The 21548-nt window shown below is 42.0% G+C and overlaps 1 long non-coding RNA gene across 2 annotated transcripts in view; it reads left to right on the forward strand.

The window, feature by feature from the left end:
* Nucleotides 1-8919: 8919 nt before the first annotated feature.
* LOC133077953 (uncharacterized) overlaps nucleotides 8920-21548 on the forward strand; it is a 39244-nt gene continuing 26615 nt past the window's right edge. For both annotated transcript variants that reach the window (XR_009697820.1, XR_009697821.1), the window contains exon 1: nucleotides 8920-9167. This is a non-coding gene — a long non-coding RNA (uncharacterized LOC133077953). The remainder of the gene's footprint in view (nucleotides 9168-21548) is intronic.

The following is a 21548-nucleotide window of genomic DNA, read 5'->3' on the forward strand; positions in this document are numbered from 1 at the left end:
ATGCTACACCATTGTCCCTTGTTTCTTTCTTTTTTTTTTTTTTAAAGGAATGTAGTTTATTTATTTATTTATTTATGGCTGTGTTGGGTCTTCGTTTCTGTGCGAGGGCTTTCTCTAGCTGCGGCAAGTGGGGGCCACTCTTCATCGCAGTGCGCGGGCCTGTCACTATCGCGGCCTCTCGTTGCGGAGCACAGGCTCCAGACGCGCAGGCTCAATAATTGTGGCTCACGGGCCTAATTGCTCCGCGGCATGTGGGATCTTCCCAGACCAGGGCTCGAACCCGCGTCCCCTGCATTGGCAGGCAGATTCTCAACCACTGCGCCACCAGAGAAGCCCTGTCCCTTGTTTCTTAAGGCCTGGACCATGCTCCTGTGCTGCTTCAGAAGATGATTTTAGAGGATGCACAGATCCGACATCAAGTGGAATGTCTGGACACCCTGAGAAAGCGATTCTTTTTCCCTGCTCTTTCCCTTGCTGCTGTCAGGAGAAAGTCTTCTTGGTATAGTGCTAGATCTCTATTGCCCACTGTTATTAATATCCCCCTCCCCCTTTTTGGTGCCCGAACAGGGACATGAAACTAATATCCCTTTTTAATACAGGGGGCACCCGTGAGCATACCCCATGAGGTCCCTGGGACTTCAGAGCATTATTTTGATTTCATTGTATTTTCATGGTAAACTTCCACTTGTCCCAAGTCAAACTGGTTTTCCCAATTAGCAGAGAGATACAAATATTCTTTTTAAGATGCAATCTATATAAGAAAAATAAAATGTAGGTCATTTAAAAGAGAATTGTAACACTGGCCACAGCCAAGTTCCCGTAAGCACAGACCAGGTGTCAGGTTTGTTGCAGGCACTGTTCAGACTCCATTCCTTGAATTCCAACATCCTGTCCTCAGCAAAGTAAGGAAGATACAGCCACTGAGTGAGTCCCTCAGAAACCTCAAGTTATTCAATGTAGAAGATGTGCCTTCTTTATGAGGTGCCAACCTGTGCTTTCTTTGCTGCTAAAAGTCCTTTTTGTGGCCACGTTGCACGGCATGCAAGATCTTAGTTCCCAGACCAGACCAGGGATCGAACCCCTGCCCCCTGCAGTGGGAGCACAGAGGCCTAACCACTGGATTGCTAGGGAATTCCCTAAAAGTCCTTTTTAAAAATGAAATGTGAGTGAGTGTAGATGATAGTTGATGTCCTTTCTGCACCAAATCACCATGTAGATTTTCTGATTTTTAAAAAGATTTTACAAGTCCATGAAATATCAAAATCTGGGAATGACCAAGTCATCCCCTCACACAGATTCCCCTTTCTCAAGGATTAAATACTCCAGATCACCTCCCCCTCACATGGCTACCTTCTCCAAGAATGCTGGCCCCACACAGAGCTGTGCACTGTTTCCTCCTTAGTGTAGCACTCAGGAGGCCGAGTCCTGGAGTCAGAGTTCCTGGTGAGAATCCCAGCTCTGCTCCTCACAGGCTGTATGGCCCCAGGCAAGTTTCTGAACCTCTCCCTGCCTTAGAGTCCTCCTTGACAGAATGGGGTAATATGGTATTTATGGCACAGTATTATTGTTTGTCTAAATGGGTTCATGTATGAAAACAGACCAGTCTGTTACTTCCTGACTGTGCAGGTCTGAGGTATGATCTCTGTTGCTATCACTGCTCCTGTTGATACCACCATCATCATCATCATTATCCTCATTATCAACATGCCTGAACTCGGCACCTGCTAGAGCAGTGTTGTGAAGTGTTGTAGTTCAATAGTACAGATGCCAGAGACAGCCAACCTGGGTCCCCAATTGGATCAGCTGAATATCAGTTACATGCCATTCACCTGTCTCAATTCACTTGTTATTGATAGTTGAGTTTCCAGCTTGGGGATGTTAAAGATAAAGCTGCTGCAGACATTTATAGCTAGTCTTCATGTGGAAATGTGTTTCATTTATTTTGAACTAAGATTTGTGAGTATAATTCCTGAGTCAGATGGTAGGTGAATTTTTTTGTTGTTAAGAAACTGACAAAATTTCAGTTTCATTGACCTTTTCAATTTTTTTTTAGTCTCTATTTCTGCCCTCATCTTTATTATTTCTTTCTTCTACTAAATTTGGGTTTTGTTTGTTCTTTTTCTAGTTCCTTTAGGTGTAAGTTTAGGTTGTTTGAGATTTTTCTTGTTTCCTGAGGTAGGCTTGTATCACTATAAACTTCCCACTTTGGACTGCTTTTGCTATATCCCATAGATTTTGGATTGTTGTGTTTTTGTTTTCATTTGCCTATAGATTTTTTTTTTTTTTTTTTTTTTGCCATGCTGGGCGGCTTGAGGGATCTCAGTTTCCTGACCAGTGATTGAACCCAGGTCACAGCAGTGAAAGCCTGGAATCCTAACCACTAGGCCACTAGGGAACTCCTGATTTTTTTTTATTTCTTTGATATCTTCAGTGATCCATTGGTTGTTAGCAGCATATTATTTAGTCTCCATGTGTTTGTGTTTTTTGCAGTTTTTTTTTCTCTTTCTTGTAGTTGATTTCTAGTCTCATAGCATTGTGGTCGAAAAAGATACTTGACAAGTAGGAAAAGTTATGGTCAGAGAAGGTTCTTTGAAAAGAAAAATAAAATTGATATATCTTTAGCCACACTCATCAAGGAAAAAAGAGGGCCAAAATCCATAAAATCAGAAATGAAGAAGCAGAAGTTTCAACCGACACAACAGAAATACAAAGGATCGTGAGATTAATATCAACCACTATAGGCCAATAAAATGGACAACCTAGAAGAAATGGATGAATTCCTAGAATGTACACTCTCTCAAGACTGAACAAGGAAAAAATAGAAAATATGAACGGACCAATTAACCAGTAATGAAATTGAATCAGCAATTTTAAAAAACTACCAACAAACAAAAGTTCAGGACCAGATGGCTTCACAGGTGAATTCTACCAGAAGTTCAGAGAAGAGTTAACACCTCTGCTTCTCAAACTATTCCCAAAAACTTACAGCAGGAACACTTTTGAACTCATTCTACAAGGCCAGCCTCACTATAATACCAAAACAAGACAAAGATATCACAAAAAAAGAAAATTACAGGCCAATATCACTGATGAATATATATGCAAAAATCCTTAACAAAACATTAGCAAACCAAATCCAACAATACATTAAAAGGATTATACACCATGATCAAGTGGGATTTATTCCAGGGATGCAAGGATGGTTGAATATCCACAAATCAATCATATACCACATTAACAAGTTGAAGAATAAAAATCATATGATCATCTCAATAGAATGCAGAAAAAGCTTTTGACAAAATTCAATACCGATTATGATAAAAACTCTCTAGAAAATGGGCATAGAGGGTACATACCTCAACATGATAAAGGCCATATATGATAAGCCCACAACTGGTATCATACTGAACAGTGAAAAGCTGAAAGCATTTAATCTAAGACAAGGATGCCCACTCTTGCCACTTTTATTCAACATAGTTTTGGAAGTCCTAGCCACAGCAATCAGAGAAGAAAAAGAAATAAAATGAAATTCCAAGGGATTTCAGAGCTTGGTATCAGGAACTGTGGTCAAAGACCAAATATTAGAACAAAAGATGCTCTTAGTGCTCTTATCACTTAGGAAATTAGAAGGGTTTTAGGAGCTCTGTGCCAGGAACTAGTGGTAGGGACCAACATTTTTACTGTATTTTACAGCATATTAAAACACACCACCTCAGCCATAAAAAGGAATGAAATTGGGTCATTTTTAGAGACATGGATGGACCTAGAGAGTGTCATACAGAGTGAAGTAAGTCAGAAAAGCAAATATCATATAATAACGTATATATGTGGAATCTAGAAAGATGGTATAGATTTTATTTGCAAAGCAGAAATAGAGACATAGACATAGAGAACAAATGTATGGATACCAAGCGGAAAAGGGGTGGGGAGGGAGGAATTGGGAGACTGGGATTGACATATATACATTATTGATACTATGTATAAAATAGACAACTGATGGGAACATACTGTATAGCACAGGGAACTCTACCTAATGCACTGTGGTAACCTAAATGGGAGGGACGTCCAAAAGGGAGGGGATATCTGTGTATGGATGATTCATTTTGTTGTCAGTGGAGGTTAACACAACATTGTAAAGCAACCATACTCCAATAAAAATTAAACTAAACAAAATGAAAACACACACACACCAGAAAATATCTCTAGCACCCTGGAACTGGCACAATGGTCATATGAGTGGTCTGGCAGTCCAGGCAAACAACTACCCTTGGGAAAGTGTATTGGCTATTTCTTCTCCATGGAACATCTTTCTGATGTATCCTTGTCACTCTCTCCTCTCCATTAAATACTTGCTCGAATATTATCTGCACTATGAGAACATCTCTGACCCCTCTATTTCCTACTGAAATCCTCAGACTCCACATGTTTGTGTTCCTCATTGCTGCTCTTTTATATTTCCACAGCACCTGTCATCTTATAATTACTATAATATAGAATTTTTTTGTGATTTATTGACTATTACTTCAATAAAGAGTTAGATTGAAGGCTGCATGAGAACACATTTCTTTGGTTGCTGATGTATAACTCATATCTAGATGAGCCTCTGAGCCAGATGAGATGTTTAGTAAATTATTATTGATGGAATAAAACATGATGCCATAGCTTTCCTTCCATTCTTCTACCTCTTTCTGCTCTCACCTTACTATTTCTTTTTCTCAAGTTTGTTTTCTCAGGGTTGTCATGAATGGAAAGGATTCACACTTTGTGGAAATAAGAATTTCATGGTAGCCAAGTCTCCAGCATAACCATGGACTCAACTTAATTCTCTCACATTTTAGGACTCAGTGTCCTTCATTTACCACCCATTGAGACTTACCTGTTCTCAGGTTTCACAAGTCCTTTTCTAGTGATTTCCACAGTGCTTAATGGATGACTCCATTAATCAACATTAATAACTTTCTGTAATTTGCTCACTCTACAACTATTTTTCAGAGATATTCTTGAGTCCCCTTGCAGACACTGCCACTGCATTTACAGGTGAAATAATAATCACTGCCCAGCAAGGAGATGAGATCGTGGAATTAAAAACCTTTATCTCTTGTTTGGATGCCCACTTTTTACCCCATACACAGATGCCGATATTTTGGCCATCCTGGCAACAAATGTAAATTTGGTAAGTAAGCACTATCCCCAGATACATGTCATATTCTTAGAAGAAATAGACCATATCTCAGAGAATTCAATAAGAAACGTTATATGGGGGAAAAAATCTGCTTTCTGGGATTGGAACACAAATACTGACAAAGAGATACAAAAAGGATGCATTCTGAGGGACCAAGAGGCATGGTGCCACCTCATCTACTTGCTTTAGGGCTGCCTAGTATCTCTCCATGTTTCCTCTACAACCTGTCCGGATTATACTTGCTCTTATTGCTGACCAAACACATTGAGCCTCACAATGTCCATTCTAAGAGCTTTGCTCCCCATGAAGAGTAAGAAGACTGTGTTTTATTCAGTTTTTGAGTGGACATTTATGTCAATTGTTGGATATGCATTTTTTTATCTTTTGGGAGCATGATTTGCAAATCGAATCTGTAGGAGTGTTTTACTAAGATGTTTTTGATGAGTGCAAGTGTTAAACTTCCTGTCAGATTTCGTGAAAGCAAGACACACTTTAAAAACATGTGAATAAAAGATTGTAAGATACAAAGAGCAAGATAATCAGGGATATAAAGAATCTCAAAGCTAAAGGTTATCTTGTATGACGGCATGTTTATATATACATAATATCTTCATTATTATTAATATTTTGCCTCCTCTCTCTGGAAAGATCTCCGACGATTCAGTGGTGAATCAGTAGGTATCTAGTTCGTTATCTAGAAGTCACGAGAAGGCTTGTTCTAACAAATCATATCCTGATCACACACACTGACAGGTATCTTTCAATCCCTTCGTGGAGAGTGAAGTTTTCTTGATTACACCTTATTTGTGCTCACATAGAACCTCTCTAATCAGGGGAAATTTAAGAGGCTTTGTTATCTCAAAAAAACTGCAGTTTGTAAAGGACAATGTGTACAATAATGAGAGCAAGTTTAGAATTTGCAGGCCCTTGTCTCTTTAATTAAAACAAGTTTTGTTACGCCTCATACAAAACAAGTAATGCTGCTTGTATATGACTTAAATTCATTTCAAAGGTTTTATATAAACTATTTCCATTTTTTTCCTTTTTATAATTCTCTTACTCTAATTTAGTATTTTTATTGTACTACCAACTTGCTAGTTTTGTTCAATTTTATAGAATGCTATATAAATTAAAATACTGAGAAAAAAATTTTAATTTAATTAATTTATTTATTTATGGCTGCGTTGGGTCTTTGTTGCTATGCGCGGGCTTCTCTAGTTGCGGCGAGTGGGGGCTACTCTTCGTCGTGGTGTGCAGACTTCTCATTGTGGTGGCTTCTCTTGTTGTGGAGCACAGGCTCTAGGTGTGCAGGCTCAGTAGTTGTGGTGCACGGGTTTAGTTGCTCCACAGCATGTGGGATCTTCCCAGACCAGGGCTCGAACCTGTGTCCCCTGCATTGGCAGGCGGATTCTTAACCACTGCACCACCAGGGAAGTCCCATCACTGAGAAAATTTTTACCCAATCCATACAGATATGATTTTTCATGTGTAGGTTTGACTAAATTATTTTCAATTTGAGAATATTTTTTTCATCTCAATTTTTAATCCATTTTAATATTTCATTGCATTATATATTTTCTGTCCAAATTGATAATCGTTTAATATATATATGCCCGCTTAAATTATTCAATATGTACATATCAGTAAGGTGTGTTTCCAGGCTCACTACTATATACTGTTAACCCCACTACGATTTTCTCTGCCAGAATAAGCTGTTGGATATATTTATAATTTCTTCTAATAAATACTTTTGTTATCCCTTTAACTAATAAGCTTTAACTAATAAGCTCTGAAACACTAGCATTTTGTTTGAAATACATAAAGTAAATGACCTCTTTTAGTATTTTTATTCATAATAACCTTTCTATATAGAAACTTGCTTTATATCTATTTTTATTTAGAGGTGGTTTTTATAATTTCTGGTTTAATTTCTACGGTTTTCAATTTTCTTCAATTGTTTCACATTTCTTTGTTTTAATGTTTTTCAAAGTTTTGTTTGTATTTCAGTAACATTTGCTTTAAATTTTTAAATAGGAGAAAGCTTCTTACAAGATTAATATTGATTTTTAATTTTTATTGCATATATGCATACTCATAATCTCTTGTTAATTATAATATTTCAAATGATTTTAAAAGGATTCTTAGCTATATATAGGTCAACTTTCAGTATAAATATGTACTTTTTCATTTTCTCTAAATATAATTCATAAATATGTTCCTAAACTTACAGCATTGAAAATGCCAGACACATCACCTCACTTATAAACCTTTCCAGTATGTCTATAAAGTACAAATTCTCTTTCATTATGACAATTACAATAGCATTTTCACACTAACAGAAATACCAATAACTGAAAATTCAATTTTCCTACTTTTTCTAAAACTATTTTTTCATAATCATTATGTTTAAATCACAAACAATATACTCCCATTTTATGTTTAATTATGCATCTTAGTTCTCTTTTATTTCAAAGATTTGTCTTACATTCTTGTGTTGTATTTGTCATATATATGGTGGCGTAACTAGGTCATTTGGTATAATTTCCCACATTTTCTAATTGCATTTCTCTGATGGCCTAACATGTTCTGCATTGCTTCCAATAAATGTATAAATAGAGCCAGAGGCATTGATCAAATTCACTCTGGTCACTGTACTCCACAGGCAGGGCTGAGACTTATGACTGCATCACCAACAGATGCTCTGAAGACTGAGTGTCTCTGCTTTTCAAAGTAAACGATTGATGCAATACAAATTTGTATTCTGAGGCAAGCCAAGGATAATTTAAACATAAAAAATTTTCTGTGCCCTTTGGCTTCCTCTTTCCCCTCTACTGTGCATTGTATATCTGCATTATGCATCCACCAAAACTCCCCATTGGCAGAAATACCTGCTCAACCATAAAAAGCAACATTCTCCTAGCACCAACAAGAAAACTCCTTAAAAGATAACATGCCTTCTTGATCTTGTAAGGTGTCACGATGACCCACCACTTTGTACTTACAGATCTGGATTGTGCAAACTATCTACGGCATTTAAAGTACAGCCCTCTGTCTATATAATTATAAACCTATATAACTGCTTTGACCTTTAACGACCAGAACAGTTCTTGGAGCTTTCTGAGAGGGTGTTCCCGGATTATAATCCTACTTGGCTTGAATAAAATTTTCCATTTCTTTCTTAGATAGACCGATTAAATTTTCTTGGACACTTCACACAGTGGGTCCAAATGTTATTAGGGTTTTTTCATCCAATGTCATTTTTCCCCCACTGGACTTTCATCTGTTGTGTTAGCTGTCCCTTGCAGTTATTTGGCTGAAGTAATTGGTTGGTGATCATTGATTAAATTCATTACTTTATGCGCTGTAGACCAGTCCCTATTCTACTTAATTCTTATCAGGAATTCTGCATATATAAAGAAGAAACTTTCCTAATTTTCTATTTGCTTACCCTAAAGTGCAGTCTGTACAGCAAAGTTAGGAAAATGCCTTGATGCCTTCGCTTTCATTAGCCATTTTCAAAATGTCCCTTAGACGTTTTGTACGCAATTTCCCAGAGCATCCTCGCAGTGGATCTTGGCCTTTTCTCCTGGAAATGGGAACTACATGACCCAGAATGCTTTGCGTTGAAGGCAGAGTCCCTGAGCCAATAAAGGCTCAGGAAAAAGGAGTTTCTGTTTGGGCACAAAGGGTCGGGCGGGACTTCCTGTCTCCTCCTCCAAGCGGCCATTTTAATTGGCCTTGGTCTGTTTCAGCTCTGCAACGCTGGGTAGGGACGGAGGTGACGGGACTGAAGAGGTGCGAGAGGAGGGGATGTCCCTGCGGCATAGAGGCGGGCCTGAGGTTCGGCGACGCCGCTCGGGGTGCCCAGCTTCAGGCCCGGCAGAGGGACCGCCGTGTCCGCGTCCCGCCTCCTCTCCCGCCGCTACCGGCCCCGCCCCGCCCACAGAGTCCGATGGCTGCGGCGGCGCTGAGGGACCCGCCTGAGGTAAACGCTCGTCCTCCGGCCCCTCACCGTCCTCACCCCACCAGACACTAAAGCTCCGAGTGCGGGGCGCCTGCTCACGTGCCCGCAGCCCAGGCCTCGGTGTCCTGGACGGTGAGGCGGTCGTGGGTGGGGCCCTGTTTCAGACAGACAGGGTGATGGCGCGTGGGAGAGGTTTCAGGTGGAGGGACTGCAGGTGCAAAGGCTTGGAGGTCGGATTGAGGCGGAAGGATTCGGGAAACCTGGGAACCATGTTCTGTCTGCAGGGAACAAACAACGTGAGGCGAAGGCTGGAATAGCAAGATGAGGGTTCTTCATGGTAGAACTCTAGAAGCCATGGGGAGTTTTAAGAAAAAAAATACAGGATCTACGTCAGAGGTTAAAAATTTCCCAAAAGCTGTTCAAAGGAAAAACAGAGAGGCGATGAGGACATTGAGGTACTGGGAGGTTGAATCTTTGTTCAGGTTCACGCAGCTGGTAAGGACACTGATCATTGAGATTAGACCATCAGCCTGAGGTCACCTGGCTCCAGGGTCAGGGAAGGGTACAGGGAGGCGATCAGCACATGGGACCCCACCATGGATCCCTTCCTCCGAGGCCTGCCTCTTTGCACAGGTTCCCATGGCTGCAGAAGTGCTTGTGGAATTCACACAGGTAGGTGGAGCGTGTCCCAGTCCCTCAGGACCACAAACCCCACTCCTGTGTTCTCTGAATTGTGGTTTCCTGGGACTCTTAATGCTATCCCTCCAATTCTTGAGTCTGGGAACTCTGGAGAAACTCCAAACCCATAGCCCTGAATCCGTGTGAGGCTTTATATAGAGGTATTCTCATGATTGACAACCAGTGTAAACAGGCGTGGAGGGTTCTTCCAGGAACTGGTTCCAAGATTTCCAGATGTTTAGAGGTAAAACTGAGCAGGGATTGTTCAGGAAACCACAGGTCTCCTCTCTTTTAGGTGAGAACAAAGAGCAGGGACAGGAGTCAGTATAGAAATGATTCCCTCAAAAGACGGATGTCTATTCTAGAGGTGAAGGGAGATTTGGATCAGAGGAGGGAGATGTTCTTACCAGTGTCTATAAACAGGCTCCATTTGGCTGTAAAGTGGAGAACAGACTGAAGTTGAGGGAGGAGGAGGGGAAAATCAGGGTAGAGGCTCCTATCATAGTCCAGGTGAGGGTTAATGGACCATAATGGTGGCTTAGGAAAAGTGGTTGGATTCTGGATGCATGTTTTAAAAAGGGACAACTAGATTTTTTTCTAATGTAAACAGTGAGGGAGTAAAACACAGGAGTCAGAGATTACCCCAGGATTTCCAGCCTTAGCAGCTGTAGGGATGCAAACTCCATCATCTGGGATGAGAAAGACTGTAGTAAGTAATAGTCACTGGGGGTAACAAGAGCTTTGTTTTAGCCATGTTTAAAGTCTGAGGTGTATCAGAGATCACTGAGTGGAGGCGTGAAAGGAACAGCTGAACACATAGGTGTGGAAATGTGTGGAGGGGTTCAGGATGGAGACATCCAAAATGTGGTCGGTACTCTGTAGACCATGATGAGTAAGTTTTGGTGACATTAAGGAGGGGCAGTCTTCAGGTTACGGTGTAAAGCTATTAGGCGCCCAGGAAAGGGAGGGTGGGGCTGTGGACTCAATATCTGGCTTGAGTACTTGGGTCATGGTATTGGGCTTCACAAACAAAAGTGAGGAAGGTAAGTGGCCATAAAGGGAGGTTGTGTTGGGGACAACATAGTGTGGCAGATGACTAGACATTCTAAGTGGCCAATGGTAATAAGATGGATGCAGAGGCCTAGAAGTAATTGAGGCAAGATGACAGTCATGCTGGAGCTGGTGCTTACTTCCCTATGGATGCTCCATGATTTTTTGATGACTTTGGTATGCTCTGACGTGTTTCATTCAGCCTGGAAGATAAGATCGGGGGAAAATGTGGTCATATGTGAGCATCAGTAGGCCTGGGGTGGGCCACCAATGGGCTAGGCTTTGAATGAGGGTTAAGTGGACGGAGGAAAGTTGTGACTGGTAAGGGAACAGCAAGTACAGCATAGAAATGGAATAGGGCCATGGGTGTCTGAAATGAACAGTCGATTCTGTGTGGCTAAGTCTGAGGTAAGGAATGGAGCCTGTCAGGGCGGCCATTATAGAAGATTTTGGCACTGCCACTGCTAGTGGGAGCCATGGAGGTCCAGAGAATTACTGGATCCTTTATGAATTTGCCAAGCATACTCTGGATGCTGTCAGCTAAGTTGTGGTGTCAGGCCTAAAATTAACTCCCAGTATTATATGCTTCCTTGACATGTGTTGAAACTGGCAGGACCTCAAATGGCCTGAGCAGCAGTTCCCCACCTTGCTGTGCTCCAGTGGATAAGGTCTCCTAACCAAACAACCCTTTTTATAAAGTGGACCAGGTACAATTCCTGCTTATCCCTTTGTAGTGAGTTTCAATTCCCTGTCAGCCCTTTGGAGTTATTCAGAAAAGGAAATTGCATCCTCCCATGGAAACCAGGGGCACCTTATCCTCTTGATACTACAAAGCTTGCGTCCCACAGCTCTTGGTTGTTCACTGTTTTCCAGAGTGTAACTCCATGTGGCCCTGTGTGGAATGTGGTGTCCTCCTATTCCAGGCTGTGGATATATATGATTAATAAGATGCTGCTGATAACATCTGTCCAGTGTCAGGTGCCCTAACCCTAGGCAGAAATCCCACCCTCACCAGTGGAGTGAAAAGGAGGTGATCAGGGCTTCCCTGGTGGCACAGTAGTTAAGAATCCGCCTGCCAATGCAGGGGACATGGGTTCGAGCCCTGGTCTGGGAAGATCCCACATGCCACGGAGCAACTAAGCCCGCGAACCACAACCACTGAGCCCTTGTGCCACAACTAGTGAAGCCCGCGTGCCTAGAGCCCGTGCTCAATAAGAGAAGCCACTGCAATGAGAAGCCTGTGCACCGCAACAAAGAGTAGCCCCCACTCGCCTCAACCAGAGAAAAGCCTGCGCGCAGCAACAAAGATCCAACACAGCCAAAAATAAAAAGTAAATAAAAATTAAAAAAAAAAAACTTTATAAAAAAAAAAGGAGGTGATAAAAATACTTCAACGTGTGGGGAGGTCAGGGAGATGCTTATAGAGTGGGATGGTGAGGTGGTGGTGGCCATGGGCATGTCTAGATATGAGGGATGTGCAGTCTCGAGAGTGATATGTATGTGGAAAGGGAGTATGTCTGATGGTCCCAGGTCCCTGGTATTGGGACTTACATGACCTTGATCACACCAGGGGTATTGCCTGGCAGGAGGGTTGGATGCCTCTATGTCAGGCCCACAGTTTCAATATCTGTTTGTGCACCTGTCTCTTGTTGCTGACGGCTGGACCCAGTAGTCATTGGGCCCATAGGGAGACAATAGCACCAATGGCGCCAGGGCCTAGTTTCTCCTCTGACTGGGGAGATTGGGAGGAGGATAGACATAGAATAGATAAATAGGGGAATTGATTGTAGGTCCTCTTGAGAGAGGCTTGTTTGTGATTTCATCTGTCCCAATCAAGACAGGGCAGTGTGACTTTTGAAGATGTGGCCGTGAACTTTTCCTTGGAGGAATGGGGTCTCCTTGATGAGGCTCAGAGATGCCTGTACCATGATGTGATGCTGGAGAACTTGGCACTTACAACCTCCCTGGGTAAGGCCCTCAAACCCACCCCTGTGCCCTGAGCTAGTCTCTGCCCTTTCTTTTTATCCATTGGCAAGTCTCCCCTTCTCACATCAGGACCCTGGGCACTGCTTTCTTCCCCAGTTCCCAGAGTAGGTGTTGTGGTTGGTAGGGCTGAGGTGTGAGCACTGCTGTCTCTTCTCTTTGACAGATCCAGCACCTGCTACCCCTTGCCTTGCAGGGATGGATCCAGAGTCAGTAGTCTTGTAGGCATGAATCCCACCTTGTTTACCCTCTCCATAGCCAGGTGAATTTTCCAGATCCAAGGCACCTGTGTACCCCAGGTTCTACTTCCTTCACCTAGCTAACATTTCCTCATTCTTGCTTGTGCCAGAAATTGCTGTTACTGACCTGGTCACTGTTATTATATGGACCATGGGCTATTCTTGCAAGATATTCCTCTGAAGTTCTTCTTGTAAGATTTAATTTTATTTCTTGTGCTCTATGTTTTTGGCCAGTGCTAGCTGCTTATCTGTCCTGTCTTTACTTTAGTACTTGAATCATCCAGGTTCTGCGTAGCTGCTCATCAAGGGGGTGATGTGGAGAGGTTCACAGAATAGAAAGGACTCCAACTACAGCAAGGACTCATACATAGTCTGGCCCTGATAAGTGGCACCTGGGGGAGGGCATGATGTCAGGGCCGTATACAAATCATGCCAGAAAGCTATTCTCTGACTAGCCTTTTGGTGCCAATCACAGTGGCGGCCACACCTCATTTCTGCCTGTACTTCCCCATTCTTCAGTTAGCCACCTTCTCAATTCTACTACTTGTCACTTTTTATTTCCAACATAGGGCTAATTCTCACCTCCCTGGACTCCATCTCTCAATGCTTTTTCACACTGCTCCGTCTGCAGTGCTGTCCAACATTGGCCTATACCATTTATGTCATGAGGTGTGCACATTCTTAATCCTTGAACACCAGCTGCTCTGTTGCATTTGGATTTTCCTGAGCCTGGATACAACCTACTACATAGTACTCATGTGTCACCACCAAACAAGGTCTTGCTGAAAGTTGTTTTCAGAATGAGCTGTAGACCCTGCCTCTTCTCTTTGTGTCACTCCACATGGTTGTGTCCCTCACCTTGTGAGGCCTCCCCCATTCTGTAATCTTTAAAGGCCCAGTGCTGCTAAGCAGCCACATCCTCAACTTGAGCCCAACCACCTTGTCTTGCAAGCAATCCCATGGACTCATCCTTGGATTTGTGAGACACAGATTTGTATTGGGGATTTCTCCTTGCACAGAGTCAACGTGTACGTCTCCAGCATTTCTCTGCTTTCAGGTTGTTGGCATGGAGAAGAGGATGAGGAGGCACTTTCTGAGCAGAGTATCTCTGATCAAGGAAGCTCACAGATCAGAATTGTTAAGGCAGGTCTGTCTCCCCAGAAGGCCAACCTCTATGAGATGTGTGACCCAATCTTGAGTGACATTTTTCACTTGGCTGAGTACCAGGTAGCACGCTGTGGGCAGAAACTACACGTGTGGGGCGTGTGAGAAACCATTCTATTTCAGAGCAAACCTCCATCACCAAAAGCAGCACACTGGAGAGAAACCATTGAGAAGTGATGTGAGGAGAACATTGTTTGTGAACAGCTGCAAATTCTATGTATCAAGGAAGCCCTTTACCTTTGGGGATGTTGGGAAGGACTTCCTGGGCAACTCAGGATTTCTTCACCAACAGGCCACATGCACCTGGGAGAAGTCAAACAGTGGAACTGAGTGTGAGACTCCCTTTCCAAGGGGAAAAAATCATTATAAATGGGGAGACTGCCCAGAAACTTTCAGTGGCAAACACACTTGTTCAGCACCAGAGAGTCCTCACTAGAGGAAGATGTTACACATATAGCGAATGTGGGAAATCATTTAGCAAAAGCTCCCATATCATTAGACATGAGAGAGTTCACACTGGAGAAAGGCCTTATATGAGTGCAGTGAATGTGGGAAATCCTTTAGCCAAAGCTCTAACCTCATCACACATCAGAGAGTTCACAGTGAGAAAAGGCCTTACAATTTGGGGAATATGCTGAATTCTTTATCTACAGCTCCAGTCTCTTAAAACAGTAGACTGTTTACACTGGACCTTGTTAATGCAATGAATACGATAAGGCCATTAGCCCAAGGTTTTGACTCTGGAACCACAGATTTCAGAAGGAAAAAACATCTTACATGTGCAGGGATGTACAATTTCCTTTTTCAGTATGTCAACACTTGAGATCCCTCCTCGTGGTACCATCTGAATTGAACCTCATACATCCAAACATCTGCAAACATCCCAGGTATGTGGGAGCTGCATTGTACTTTTTAGCCTGCCCAGGTCCCTTGCCAGATTTCTGTCATTGACAGTTTCTGTGGCCAAAGCCATTTCACCTCTCCCACCTGGCAGGTACTCACAGTGTACAGCATTCACCCACCCCAGTGTGTGCAGGGAAAGAAACCTTGGTTTTTCCCATTCACAGGAGGGATTGTGAGAAGCCTGAGCACTCACTCCTTTCTCATTTCTTTGATGAGTTAAGTCACTGACATGACCCATTTTTGGCCCACAGGACTCTGCTTGTGACTTGCAAAAATGGACGACCTTATTCAGGGATATTGTTGGCCTCACATAACTCCTATGATAGGATTTCCTAGCCATCAAGTCACCAATCCAGGAGTAGCTTCCCTCCCATTGCTCTGGTTTGTGCAATTATAAAGGTCTCACTGTTTAAGCCACATTTAATATTGAGGTTCCATTCACTGTAGGGGATGATTTGAAAACACTTGGGTTCTGCTAACATAAAGGAGTGATCAGCTTTTGTTGGGAATACCACGCTTTGTGTGCCTTAAACTTAAGGGCACAGTATGATAGCAGATATACCTCTCTCCATTTTGGCCTTGTTTGCATTATTGCCCAAGGCTTCCAAGGAAAGACTACAGAGCTTTCTGGTTCTAATTTGTGGCCTGAGTGCCATATTTTCTTGGTTCAGAGGTCAGCCTGGGGAAGAAGCAATTGTTGTGACAACCTTCCTTGCTTCTGAGAGTAACATGAAATTGTTGTCTTGTTCACAGGGGATATTGCCTTGAGCTCAGCATTAGTGAGGAAAATATTCTCCCAGGTCCTGCAGTAGAGCCATGTGCCCTTATGTGCAGAATTCTGTAGCGTAGCATCACTGGTTGTAAGATTATAGGGGGAATGATAATTGTTACAGAAAACATTGGATTAATAGTGGGAGGAGGACACTATTACAAGCTAGTTGGAATGTGCCTCATTTAAAGGGGCATCCACAATGACAGTGTTCCAGTCACTGTGGCTGTGAAGGATGAGCATGTACAGAAGTTCTCAGATCTCCTGAATTGTGAAGCTTGTATAGCAGAGGGCATTACAAGAGAAAATAATCTGAAGGTTTTGTGGATTTCTGTAGCCTCTGTGGGCTATCCTCCTCAAGGCCATTTCTGTGCAGACAGAAAAATGAGAATAGAGAGAAGGGATATCTTTTCATCGAGTAATGGACTTTGTGACCCAGACAGTATTCCTGTGGAATCAGGTGGGAACAGTCTTCATTGCTTACTTATATTTTTGACCACTGAGGCAAAGTGACCCTCCCAAGGCGTGAGGCAGAAAGTGGTAAAGTCAATATAGGGGATTTTACAAAAAGAGTAAGAAATCCAGATTTTTATTTTGGATAATATTTTAAAGCTTTAATAAGGTATAAATACATGCAATAAAATGCACATGTTAAAATATACAATTTGATAAGTTTTGACATTTATATAAATCCATGGAACCACCATCACATACATAATAAACCTATCTACCTTCATATTTACTTTGTTTCCTTTATTGATGTTACTCTGACCTCTAGTCAATCATTGATTTATTTTTCTTTACAGTAGATAAGTTTGCATTGTCTAGAATTTTATATGATTAAAGTCATAAAGTGTTTATTCTTTTCCCCTCAGGTGCCCTTATGTGACATATTTATTTTGAGAGTCATCAGTGAGTAGTTCATTCTTTTTATATTGATGAGAAGTATGATGTTCTGAGGATATACCACTATTTGTTTATTCATCTGTTTATCCGTATTTGAGTTGTTTGCAGTTTTTGACTGTTGGAAGTAAAATTGCTGCAGACTTTTGAATATAATTCTATACATGGTTATGTTTCACTTTTCCTGTATTAATACTTTGGGGTGCAGTGCCTGAGTTACAGGGTTAGTGAATGGATGACTTTTTAAAGAACGCTATAGTGTGATCTGAAATGGTTGTTTCCTTTTGTATTCCTACCAGAAGAGTTTGGGACTTCCAGTTATTCCATATCATTGCCAATATGTTTAGTCTTTTTAAACTTTTTTTTCTTTTTAATTTGGCTGCATCGGGTCTTAGTTTGTGGCACATGGGATCTTCATTATGGCATGCGGGATCTTTTGTTGCGGTGTGTGGGCTCTTCGTTGCGGCGTGCGGGCTTCTCTCTAGTTGTGGTGCACAGGCTCCAGAGAGCGTGGGCTCAGCAGTGGTGGCGCACTGGCGCTCTAGTTGTGTCGTGTGGGCGCTCTAGTTGTGGCATGTGGGCTTAGTTGCCCCACAGCACGTGGGATCTTAGTTCCCCAACCAGGGGTCGAACCCATGTCCCCTGCATTGGAAGGCAGATTGTTAACCGCTGGACCGCCAGGGAAGTCCCAAGTCTTTTAATAGGACTTTTTGACCCTTTTAATAACTGTGTAGCAGTATCTCAGTGTGGTTTTAGTTGCATTTCTCAGATGTTTTATGACGTGGAGGATTTTTTTCATTTTTTAAATTTTCCACTTGCGTGTCCTCTTTTGGTAAAATGTCTTTTCATAGCTTTTGTCCATTTTAAAATAATTAATTTTGACTATTTCTCTCTTCATTAATAAATAAGATAATGAAACAGTGAAGACTTGAAACTTCATTCTTTAGTGATGTGACTCCTAGCCATAAGAAATAATTATTTTTGAATTCTGAAATACTATTTCCTAAATTTTTTTCTGCTGTACACAGTGCAGTGGCCACATACAGCATATACTTTTTAAAGTTTAATCAGCATTACTAACATATTCTCCATAATCAAGCCAAGATTTGTATTGTTTGCAGGTTCCCCAGTGTGAATATTCCCACTTTCGTAGATTTAAAACTTCCAATGTGATATCACTGAACATGGAGTTTGAAAGTTGACAGTAACACACCAATATATTCTATTTCCACTGTAGTGATACAGTAGCCACAAGCTTCAAGAACATAGAAGAAAAATGTAGTGAAATGACTAAGAAGTTAGAAGTTTTTATATATTTTCAATTGTGGTAAAATTACATAAAGTAAACTGCACATTTTTTTTTTAAAGTGGGATGAATATCAGGAGTCCCACTTTTTTTTTAAATTAATTAATTTATTTATGGCTGTGTTGGGTCTTCGTTTCTGTGCGACGGCTTTCTCTAGTTGTGGCAGGCGGAGGCCACTCTTCATCGCGGTGCGCGGGCCTCTCACTATCGCGGCCTCTCTCGTTGCGGAGCACAGGCTCCAGACGCGCAGGCTCAGTAATTGTGGCTCATGGGCCCAGCTGCTCCGCGGCATGTGGGATCTTCCCAGACCAGGGCTCGAACCCGTGTCCCCTGCATCAGCAGGCAGATTCTCAACCACTGCACCACCAGGTAAGCCCAAACTGCACATATTTTTAATGTACATTTTAATGGTTTGACACGTGCTTACAACTGAAACCAAAATTTTCCTGCTACCCATTTTAACTCAGCCTTCTCCACATATAAAATTACTGATACAATGACATATCATTTGTTATTTCTAATATACACAAAAATGGAAAAGATTGTATTAGGAAGCTGGATGAACCCCTTTCCAATCTGCCACCATTATTTATCACATCTTGGCCATTGTTTCATTCATCTTCATATATGCTAGTGGATTATTCTACTTTTAATCCCAGACATAACATGATGCATAACCTCTTCAGGATGCATTTTTAGAAATTGAGTGCTCCTTCATAACTCTAATAACTATCACATAAAATGAAAACACTTAAGAATTTGGAAGTATGCTCAGTTTTCTCAACTGTCTCAAAAATGTATTTAAGGCAGATTAATTACGGTCAGGATCCAAAATATATTCTTAGGGTTTTTGGTAGCTGTGTCGCACTAAGTCTCTTAACCTTTAAGTCTCACTTGCCATTTTTATTCTTATTTGTTGATCAGAATTAGGCAGATTATAGATGTGGTTTATTGAATCTCTGATACTGTTTAACTGATCACCCTTTCCCCATAATCCTGTGCAGTAGATATTAATGAGGTAGGTGATTGAAGTTTGGTCCCAGCAAAGTGTGTGATGGTGACTATTGGGTAAATAAAAATAAAATCTCTGGACTCAGAAATCCTCTCCTCAAAGGTGGTAGTGACAGAAAACACTTTTATTTTTGAGTAAGCATTAAACCAGAGTTTGATGTGTATCACAGGTCATATGCTAAGAAATTGCAAAGGCTGAAAAAAAACTCCACCTTATGTAGCTAAGCAGATACAACTCATTACATACATGTTTTGACGATAATAACTAGTCACCTAGCTCTAGTACCCGTGCCATGCTCAGTCACTGGCTGAGAACAGCTTGCTGAGAATGGCTTTTGGAATGCTGTGGTGGCTCCCAAGGCAGCACAGCTGGGGGCTGTTGGCCAGCTACACTCCTCAGAGCAGGATACATTGTAAAGGAAGAACTGAGCAGCGTACTCTCATGGCTGCCCAGAACTGAAACTATATGGATAATATTTGATTAATTTTAAATATGGTTTGGTCAGAGCAAAGAGGCAACAGAATAATCCTTTGGCAGGTCTCTCTCAGATTCTTAAACTTCCATCTGATTCCTTATCTTAAAACCATCAAAGTAGGTCTACTCTAAAAGTAAGAAATAGGCCCAGAAAACAAACAAAAAAATAGTCAAGAGAATTTGACAGTACCACTCGTCACACATGGTTCTTCTTCTAAATTTATCTGGCAATTGGGGTGACTATTGTGAAAGGAAAATAAAAATGGAGTCGATATTGCTCAGGGCTGTCTAAAATGGAGCCGGGAATCTATTAAGGAAGTGTGACTTATGCACCTCTCAGCCTGGATGGAATCTGATCTTTTGACTACTTATTGTCCTAATGAGGCCATCCAGAACATCTGCCAGAACGTCAAGATTCTTATCAAACCCTCATCCTAAAATAACTCATGACAGCCTGTCTACTTATCAGACCCAAACCCTAAAATACCTCCTGATTGCTTAAGGACAAATAGTTCCTAAATTGCATCAGACTCAATCACAATTCTCAAGAGGCAGCTTTAACAAACTCAGAGCTCTTTGTCTTTGTAAGCCCCTTACTCTCTTCTCCTGGAACATCTTTTGGGGTTACCTGAATCTGTGTCTCCTGACTTGCAGACTCCAAATAAACTCTTTTCTTTTTTTAATATGGTTTTTTTTGTTTGTTTGGTTTGGGTTTTTTTGGCCATGTTGGGTTTTTGTTGCTGCGCGCAGGCTTTCTCTGGTTGTGGCGAGTGGGGGCTATTCTTTGCTGCGGTGCGTGGGCTTCTCGTAGTAGCTTGTCTTGTTGCAGAGCATGGGCTGTAGGCATGCGGACTTCAGTAGCTGTGGCTTGCGGGCTCTAGAGTGCAGGCTCAGTAGTTGTGGCGCATGGACTTAGTTGCTTCGCGGCATGTGGGATCTTCCCGGACCAGGGCTTGAACCCACGTCCCCTGCATTGGCAGGTGGATTCTTAACCACTGCGCCACCAGGGAAGTCCCTAAACTCTTCTTATTTGCAGCCTCCTACATTGTTTTTTGGTTGGCATTACATGGTGTCAGAAGTGGGATACAGAGCGACCTGCAAAATCCCTCACCAACTCTTATCTAACGCTGCCTTGGATTCAGTTAAGGTGCCTGCAAGAGGCTGTTATGCTTTATCATCTCCTTGGTGATCCCAGATCGTGGTGGTGAGTCCTCCTGTACCTAAGCCACCCATGTTGGTAGAAGTTCTAGTTTATTTGGGTGTCCTCTGTTGCCGGCTTCTGTCCTCTAGGATTTTGTTTCCTGTTTTGAGTGGTCTCCAGCATTTTGCTTCCTGTTTGTTTTTTGGGTTTTTTTTATTTTATTGAAATATAGTTGATTTACAGTGTTGTGTTAATTTCTTCTGTGCAGCAAAGTGACTCAGTTATATATATATATGTATAATTTTATTCATATTCCTTTCTATTGTGGTTTGTCACAGGATATTGAGTATAGTTCCCTGTGCTATATAATAGGACCTTGTTGTTTATCCATCCTTTATATAATAGTTTGCCTCTGCTAATCCCATACCCCCAATCCTTCCCTCTGCTACCCGCCCTCTGCCTTGGCAACCACACGTCTATTCTCTATGTCTGTGAGTCTGTTTTTCTTTTGTAGCATACCCATTCCACAGGCAGGGAAACTGAGTCTCCAGAACCAGGGGACAGTCCTGCTGCTAGGAAGAGGCAGAGCAGAGACCTGAACCCCTTTGGCAGAAGTATCTCAGGGTGCCTCCTATGTATACAGGTGCCCTGAGCAGTTCCCTGCTGGCTGAAGACACAGGTGCAGCCTCCAGGTAGGACCCCAAGTAGGGATCAGAGCTACTCTGGGAAGAGCCCCCTGATGGTCCGGGGCCCCTCAGCCCCTGGAACTCTCTCCTGTTG

The sequence above is a fragment of the Eubalaena glacialis genome, chromosome 18 (assembly GCF_028564815.1).
Source record: "Eubalaena glacialis isolate mEubGla1 chromosome 18, mEubGla1.1.hap2.+ XY, whole genome shotgun sequence".
Taxonomy (NCBI): Eukaryota; Metazoa; Chordata; class Mammalia; order Artiodactyla; family Balaenidae; genus Eubalaena; species Eubalaena glacialis.